The following is an 8,599-nucleotide window of genomic DNA, read 5'->3' on the forward strand; positions in this document are numbered from 1 at the left end:
ATATATATATATTTATATATATATATATATATATATATATATATATATATATATATATATATATATATATAGAGAGAGAGAGAGAGAGAGAGAGAGAGAGAGAAACTGCATAAAATAAAAGTGGAACTTCAAACAGTTTATAATGAGAGAGGGTGAAAGTGATACATAAAATGTAAAATTGTTTTTAAAATTTGATTTTACTATACGTGAAGTAAAATTTTTTTCTCATGAGTTCACATGTTTAAAATTAAATTGAGTCACCTGGTATGTTAATTGCAAAATGTAGCGAATTAAAACTCTTAAAGCGGAGGATTTTTAAAACATAACTCAATAACAAAATTAAGGAATATTTTAGCATGTATTTTGTGTGACTGAAATATATTTAAAAATATAACCGTGGGGACAGAACAGTTGATTCGCACAGGGTTAGTAAATCAATAAATTTTCAAATAGCATTTTATCGTCACCGTTTAGCTTTTTAAGAAAAAAAGACATTTACGGAAACCGAATTATTAGAAAACTTCCCAGCTCAGATATTACGCCAATACTTATCTGGATGTGTAATAAAATAGTATTATGACTTTACAATTTTATTAGATTATTGTGAATAATGTTGAAGCCTCCGTCTGCAACAGTTATAGTCTATGATTTGCGTACTGCTTGAAGCATAAAGCATTTATATTATTTAATTGGAATTCATTATTGAGATGAGTATTATTTATATTAATTAATTTATTGCGGACTATTATCCTCACCTTTTTTAGTTGTTGTTTCACGACGTTTCGGCCAACTATTCCTCTGGCTTTCGTCCGGTGAGAACCGCGACGGGATAGGAACTCCAAATCACCTAACTGCATTCTCAGCAATTACTGCCATCCATAGTTGTTGTCGTCTCACCACGTTTTTGGCCAAGTGGCCAGGTGAGAATTGTCTGAAGATAACGGTTTCAATCGTACCCAAAACCGGCCAGAAGCTTACTTGGCCAAAAACGTGGTGAGACAACTATGGATGGCAGTAATTGCTGAGAATGCAGTTAGGAGATTCGGAGTTCCTATCCCGTCGCAGTTACCACCTGACGAAGGCCAGAGGAATAGTTGGCCGAAACCTGAAACAACAATTAAGAAAGATGAGTCTAATAGTCCGCAATAAATAAATTAATACATAAAGCATTTGCCTTTACTTTTTAGGAGACCTGCTAACAAGTTTATAAGTTCTGTCTCACACTTAAATCCGGCTCTGCAAATATACAACCATTCTATCCGATGTAGACATGTTGCTATTATGATGAGAATTCATTTATCTGTTATTATACCATAGCTTAGTGAATCAGATTTGTTTCCTCTATATCATTTAATTAGATATTCTATACGTTAAAATATGCATTAGTTTGGGGATTGAGTTAAGTTTAAAACATTTCAATTGTTCTAATCAGACGTAATTTGCAATTTACTTATCAAATCTCTTATTTAACGATGCCCAAATTTTAAAATGCGCGCTTGGATATGAATATGAATGTCTTTTTATTTACATCTGTATATATTTCTACGTAATTTTTCGAACGTTACTTTCTTTTGAACTTTGATGTTTTTCAATTTTTGCGCTAACCAGCAATGTTATATAAAATTACTTTGCTTAAAGAAAAAAGCCAAACTCATTGGAATAAGGAAATAATTCAGTTTATTTTGTATTCCTTGTTATATGAACAATAAATGACTTATAACATGGCGTATATAATTTTAACTCCACTCATATATTGATGTTCTATGTCGAGTATTGAGCATTTTATTTTATCAAAATCGGATTAATATATAAATATTAATGTTAATATTTATATTCTATTTTAAATATTAAAAAATATATTTAAAATGTTAAATACGCATGCATATATATATATATATATATATATATTTATATATATATACACACACACACACATATATATATATATATATATATATATATATATATATATTCTATGTTAAGAATACTCAAAGATAAAAACCAGTCAATTCAACGAGGTTTATATAAAAGTGCCCAATCAGAAATAGAGCAAAGTATACTTTATTTTTATTTGTATTAAATAAACATTTGTTTTAATATCACTAAACTGTTTTGATCAATAGTTATAAATAACTATAGACCTCGTTAGGCGATACAAGTCCTTTCTCTTAAAAGATCAAATACTTAAGCACACACACACACACACACACACACACACACACACACACACACACACATATATATATATATATATATATATATATATATATATATATATATATATATATATGGAGGGTTGTGAGTGTGTGGTATAGTCCAGTATAAGTATATATATAAAAATTGTTTAAAAATTGTAAGCTGTTACATATCTCTAACATAACACCATCAGCTACTTAAAAACACCGATAACAATTTAACAAATACTGTATGTAATGAACACATTTCACTATGACTATGTGCAATATAGATTCGTCTTATTCAACATGGTCCAACTTTGCTGACGGCTTGATTCTGCAGTTGTCATGCTTACGTAAGAGACCATTTTAACGGGTGTCAATATCCCTAAGTGAAAGTAGTGTTATGGAACCGATTAGATTCAAACTTGGCGCACACAGCTCGTCAGTACGTGTGGTTATCAACTTTACAATCGTCAAAAAAAAAAAAAAATGCACGTTTGTTTTAGGACAAAATTTTTTTTTTCGAAATTTTTGGAGTTAAGGATTAACATTTGGATTCTTTGAATTATTCAGACTAATGTTCTCATTTTATGTTTTTCTTATATCGTTTTGGCCGATGTAACCTCCGACATTCTTTAAGTGCATTTTGTCGAACCCGGGAATCTTTGTGTCGAAATCAGGAATATCTACAGAAGGAGGTCAGTGCAATGGATAATAGTGCGAAGTAATAATAATTTCTAAGTGATGGCATTAAGACTTCCTTGTCATGATTGATGATGCGAGAGTAAGTTACCCCGTTGATTAAACAAAGGGTCCCATTTGAAATTCATTGCAGACTCCAGAATTCGACGTAAAAACTTCCGAATTCAACAAGACGCACCTGAAGAAGGTCGGGGTTTCTATCGGACGAAATGTTGTGTGAATAACACCTAATATGAGAACAGGAGTCCGAATAATTCAATAATACGATTTGTCTTCGTCGTCGTTGTTATAAACAGATGTAATTAAGCAAATGACACTCAAAGGAAGAAATAATTCGACGTGAGAGAAAAACTGGTGAGAAATCTCACCACATGAAAATTAGTTTAAAAAAAAAAAGACTTATCAAAGGCTTGTGTCAGAGCAAACGTATATTTTGTAGCAACTGAAAATGTTGAAAGAAAATGGATCTAAGATATTAGCAGTTATCATTGCGATACTAACAATTCGTTTTTTTTATATATATATGTTAATAATAAATTGAAATTGTTTGGATTAGAACTGATAGTCTCCTCATCGCTATAGATTAAGCAATATGCAAACAATGGCGTGCAGAAAGTGAAGAAACAACAGAGCGGTTGCCTCAACCTGGGTATTTAAATGGATGCTATCCGATCATACTCAAAGTATCTCCTATTTTACTTAAGGGGTGACCTGGCATCTATCGCGCTGACTCAGTTCTAATAGGCCTGCTAGGCATTACCCCCTCTCTTTGAGAACAAGTGAGTTTATTGGTAATCGCTTGAGACACCTCTACAGGGGGAAGTCGACGAGATTGTTCAGACATTTTATGCAGTCATAATGCACACACATTTCGGTGCTGACTTTTTAGTCACCACATTCCGATCTTGTGGCACATATTTCCGCTGTAAAAAAGGTAGGCTGTAAACAATGAGTTGGCTCCGGGCGTAATCAGGGTATCATCAGACCTCTGCATGCCACTACATGCAGATATAACATTGCAAATGAATCGGAGCAAGTGCACACAAATACTACATTGATTATAGACAGCTACACCACTGCAGTAAGATGACACATGTTGAGAGGAAAAGGGGTAAATTAACGATCTAGAAGGAGCATTTTGGCTCTGCAAAAATAGCCATGAACAGACCCTTAGGCGAGCGGCAATAGTAAGAGACAAGATAATGCCTAGGAAAGTGCACCTCCTATGACTGAATCAAAACACACGCCACACCGACAGAAGATGCCTTCGTGCTAAAAATGGTCTGTTCTGTAGAACTGAATCCCATGACAAACCCTAACGTGCATGACACTTCGGCGAGTTGGTCAGTGAATAGCCAATTTTCAAGGATTGCACATATAATCCAAAACATAAATGTCGATATATATACATGGGTAATCCCGCCATTTTTTCTATTTAAATATCGTAGCAATGTTGGTAGATACACCTACAAACTATTAAAATGGTTAATTAATTAATTAATTAATTAATTAGCTATTAATGTTTTGTGGAGTTTGTCCGTACGCAAATAGGAAGCTGTGATAGATTTAGAAAATAGGCAGTAGTTTTTACAATACAGATACCTGAATTCTAACCTCACGTACGTCTATTCTAACTGGATAGCATTTTAAAATACTGACATAACGTAATAACTAGTGATGAGACGATTCCAATATTTTTACCGATTCCGATAAAATTACCGATTCCGTGCTAAATTTCCGATTCCCATACAAATACCGATGCCGATTCCGATTCTTTATAAATTTCTTATTATTTAACTATAAGATTGTTATTTTCCTCGATTTTCATAAAACACATGTTAAATATGCAGATATTTTCCTAAATGTCAAAATACACTATCGATTTTAGCCTTACTGTTATTTTAAAATCGAGAAATAATTAGTATTTTATCATTATTACCAACAATGGAAGATTTTGCTTTAAATAAAATAAAAAAAGACAAAAGAATCGTTTTGGCACCATTAATTTCGATTCTGATTCCGATACCCCCAAATCTTCCGATATTTCCGATTCCCGATTCCGATTCCGATTAATCGTCCCAACACTAGTAATAACATTTAAAAAATTACAAAAATATATTTTAAAACTAAACGACATTTTTCTATAATCCTCAAGAAAAGTAAACATAAGGGGCATTCGGCATCAGTTCAAAGTGAAGTATTTTTGCTTAAAATATGTTTTGATAATAAAACCAACGCGTTAATGCATTTATCGTAGTTATTTACTCTCTAATGCAAATACTAAATAGCGTATTTTCCCTTCTAAATTGCACAAATATTTTTCTTCATACTAACTAGTGGTAGAAACTAGATAAATATGGAAATTGACGTGTTCTGCTTTTGTACTAATGACTGCCCAATGAACAGATATGAACAAATATATTATGGATTTCAAATGTGACAATATATATTTCTACTTGTATGCTTGAAAAAGGTTATTCGTGATATACATAAACATTTTTTTTTCTAAAATATTTCCTTATTTTTAGACATAATTTCGTATCTTGTATCATTCTCATTTTTTTATGTTCCAGCTCAGTAGCTAAAATTATTAATCGTTTAGAAAATAGGAAGTTTGTCAACGCAAGATACGGGTATCAATTTTTTTTTTTGTTTTTGTTAAGCAACGTTTACTATAATAATAATAATAATAATAATAATAATAATAATAATAATAATAATAATAATAATAATATGTATTAATATGTATGAATAAAAGAAAAGTCCATCATCTAAAACACACAAGATAAACGGCTACATGCGTGAAGAAGCCTTTGCTAATTGACATTCTCTCTCACACTTTTTCACTGACACTAATAGAAAATATAAACAAAGAACTTACCTGTTGTCTTTCAACAGGTTGTGTAGTCTCGCTGCAGATGAAATGCTTATATACTTGTCCCAGTCCGTTTATTTATTCATTATCATCTATATATGTGGGTGGGAAATAAAAGCATCATGGAACTATTTCTATAATGAGGCATTTTATCAATTCTCATAGTTGCGCTTACTAATGACACTTCCATGTCCAGGCCAGAACCAATCAGGTTTAACAAGTCCCAAATAAGGAAATAATTGGCGTTACACGTGACGGGAAGATACGAGGGGGAGGGGGATGTATGTGCGCGATGTACGTATCGTCTGCTTTAACAAAGCTCTTAACATAGGTTCAATTTCCTTTTTTTTTTTTTTGTTTTTTTTATTTTATTTTTTTTTTTTTGACATAACCCCACAACTGAAACGACCTTTCCTGTGTTATAAAATAAATTATACGAAGTTTGTTTTCTTCGTCTTCACATAAAAAAAAACTACCAAAGACGCCATCACACACAAAGACGCCAATAAATAAAGAACACAAACAGAATAAATAACGAAAGGGTCATAAAAATGTGCTTCGTTATTTACAAAAGAAAAGAGATTTCATTTGTTTACGTGTTTGTTTGTGTTTAACAATGCCAAGCATTGTGCTATTTTAAATTCTCAGGCCATAGTTCTAATAACGTTGGCGTGGAAGTCATTTACCATGGTTTGGTGCCATAAAGGTATTCTTGTCCGTTGTAAAATGGTCATTGTTTGACATTTGTTTTCTGTTTTTCTTACACGTTATTTCTAACAGTTTTATAGCGTGACCCCCGCATCATAGAATTTGGAGGTTAACCATTTGCCCCCTGAGCTAGCACTATCTATATTCATAGGTAATGCCTTGTAGAATAGTTTAACAATTCAAACGTCATACTGTTTACATGCGACTTTGAATTACCATTCTTTGACTTATCAGTACTGGTACACCTTTTTAATCTGAGAGAATTGATTTTCTCTGACGCCGATATACGGAAACAGCCGGAAAAGACCGAATCAAACCGAATCGACATCAAAATTAAATTATATCCGAGGAAATATACGACCACAAGACAAATATACCCAATCGCATGATTTGAATTTCAATTTGTCATACAATTAGGACATGCGTAAGATGCTTATAGGAAAAGCAAATATAAAAATTCTATTAATATTATACTAAAAATAAATAAATATGAAAAAAATAAAAATTATGATTACTGATTGATTTATTGTGGTAACTGGAATGTAATAATTATATATATATATATATATATATATATATATATATATATATATATAATGTCTGCTCTATTAAGAACTCGGTTCTTATTACGTTTCTGAATTTTGGAGATGGTGGTTTTTTATTCGTATTATTTGGATTCATCAGACTACTGTTCTCATCTTGAGTGTGATTTTCACAACATTTCGGTCGATGTAACCTCCGATCTTCTTCTGGTGTATCTTGTTGAACTCAGGAATGTTTCTGTTCAACTCAGGCTGACAGAACGAGAGCATGCTACCCCTGTTAAGTAAATAAAGGGTTCTGCTCGAAATTCCAAATTCCCAAGTTCGACAGAAACATTCCTGAGTTCGACAACATACACCTCAAGAAGGTCGAAGGTTACATCGACCAAAACGCTGTGAAAATCACACTCAAGATGAGAACAGTAGTACAAGGAGTCGCTTCTTACTATTGACCATTTTAAATTGAAATGAAATAAGTCGGTCACTTAAACCCACGTGCGCAGATCGTGATGTAAAAATCACATGATTACTCTCGACCTTTCTGCCCTCTCCTTTTCCAATCGACCACACCTGGCCCCTCGCCACCAATGTCACACCGCACAATCTGAACGTCAGCAATACGAAATTCCTTTCAAGAGAAGATGTTCACGACTCTTTTCTCTTTTTTTTCTTACCATATACCCCACACGCCCCCCCTGATCATTGAGATCAATAAGACACTTCATAATTCTTCATCTAAGCAGGCCTCCTCCTCTCACGTTGAGGCCTCTGGGGGACAACTTCTTGGGGGTTGACGTTTTCAGGTTCACTACTGACATTCTCGTCCAGTTGTAAAGAACCACAATGTGGGGTTAAGTCGAATTGGGGTGCATCGTTAGCTTCTTAGTGGATATCAACTTCCTCCTCTTCACTGCCATCACTGCGCACCGGCAGGGTTACACGACGCAGGTCTAGGATATGCCGGGGAATGCCATTCACCATCACATTGTTCTTTGACTGTGTTTCCGTTACGACCCCCTCCCCCAGCGAGTGGTACAATTTGCATTGTGGGGCTTTACCCACACCTCCTCGCCCACTTTAATGGTAGCTTCTTCACCCTCAATTCCTACCGTTTTGTTGCACGGATGCCGCCACTTATATGCAAAGATGGCTCTCTGAGGCACAGTTGTCTCATCTTGTCTGGTTTTCGGTGAGATGTTGTACCAAAACACCGCCTCCATGGGTGAAATGTTGCTTTTTTTCCGCAGCAGCCTTGATGGTGCGATGATTCCTTTCCACTATCCCATTGCCACTCGGCCGATACGCTGCCCTAAAAAATTGCTTTACTCCCCACCTATCACACACCTCTTTAAAGGCTTCTGATCGGAAAGCAGAGCCATTGTCCATTAACAGTTCCTCAACCGGCCCTCTTTCCAAAAATATTTCTTCGATGACCCCTCCGATCGCCCATGCAGATTCTGCCCTGATCTCTCTCCATATGGCAAACCTCCCCGGTCCACAGTCGACCATCGACAGATACAGCTTATGGCGATAATGGGTCACATCAATGGCCAATCGCTTCCAGTCCTCTGCAATGTGTAACTCTCCTGCTTCGT

At 34.3% G+C, this 8,599-nt stretch overlaps 1 protein-coding gene across 1 annotated transcript in view; it reads right to left on the reverse strand.

The window, feature by feature from the left end:
* The window catches only part of LOC145283552 (uncharacterized), a 71,998-nt gene extending 66,144 nt beyond the window's left edge, over positions 1-5,854 (reverse strand). Inside the window, exon 1 of the mRNA XM_080132438.1 lies at positions 5,761-5,854. The gene's annotated coding sequence lies outside the window, so the exon portion shown is untranslated. The remainder of the gene's footprint in view (positions 1-5,760) is intronic.
* Between the last annotated feature and the right edge of the window lie 2,745 nt (positions 5,855-8,599).

The sequence above is a fragment of the Euprymna scolopes genome, chromosome 1 (genome assembly GCF_053919585.1).
Source record: "Euprymna scolopes isolate OS-2025 chromosome 1, ASM5391958v1, whole genome shotgun sequence".
In the NCBI taxonomy this organism is placed as follows: Eukaryota; Metazoa; Mollusca; class Cephalopoda; order Sepiida; family Sepiolidae; genus Euprymna; species Euprymna scolopes.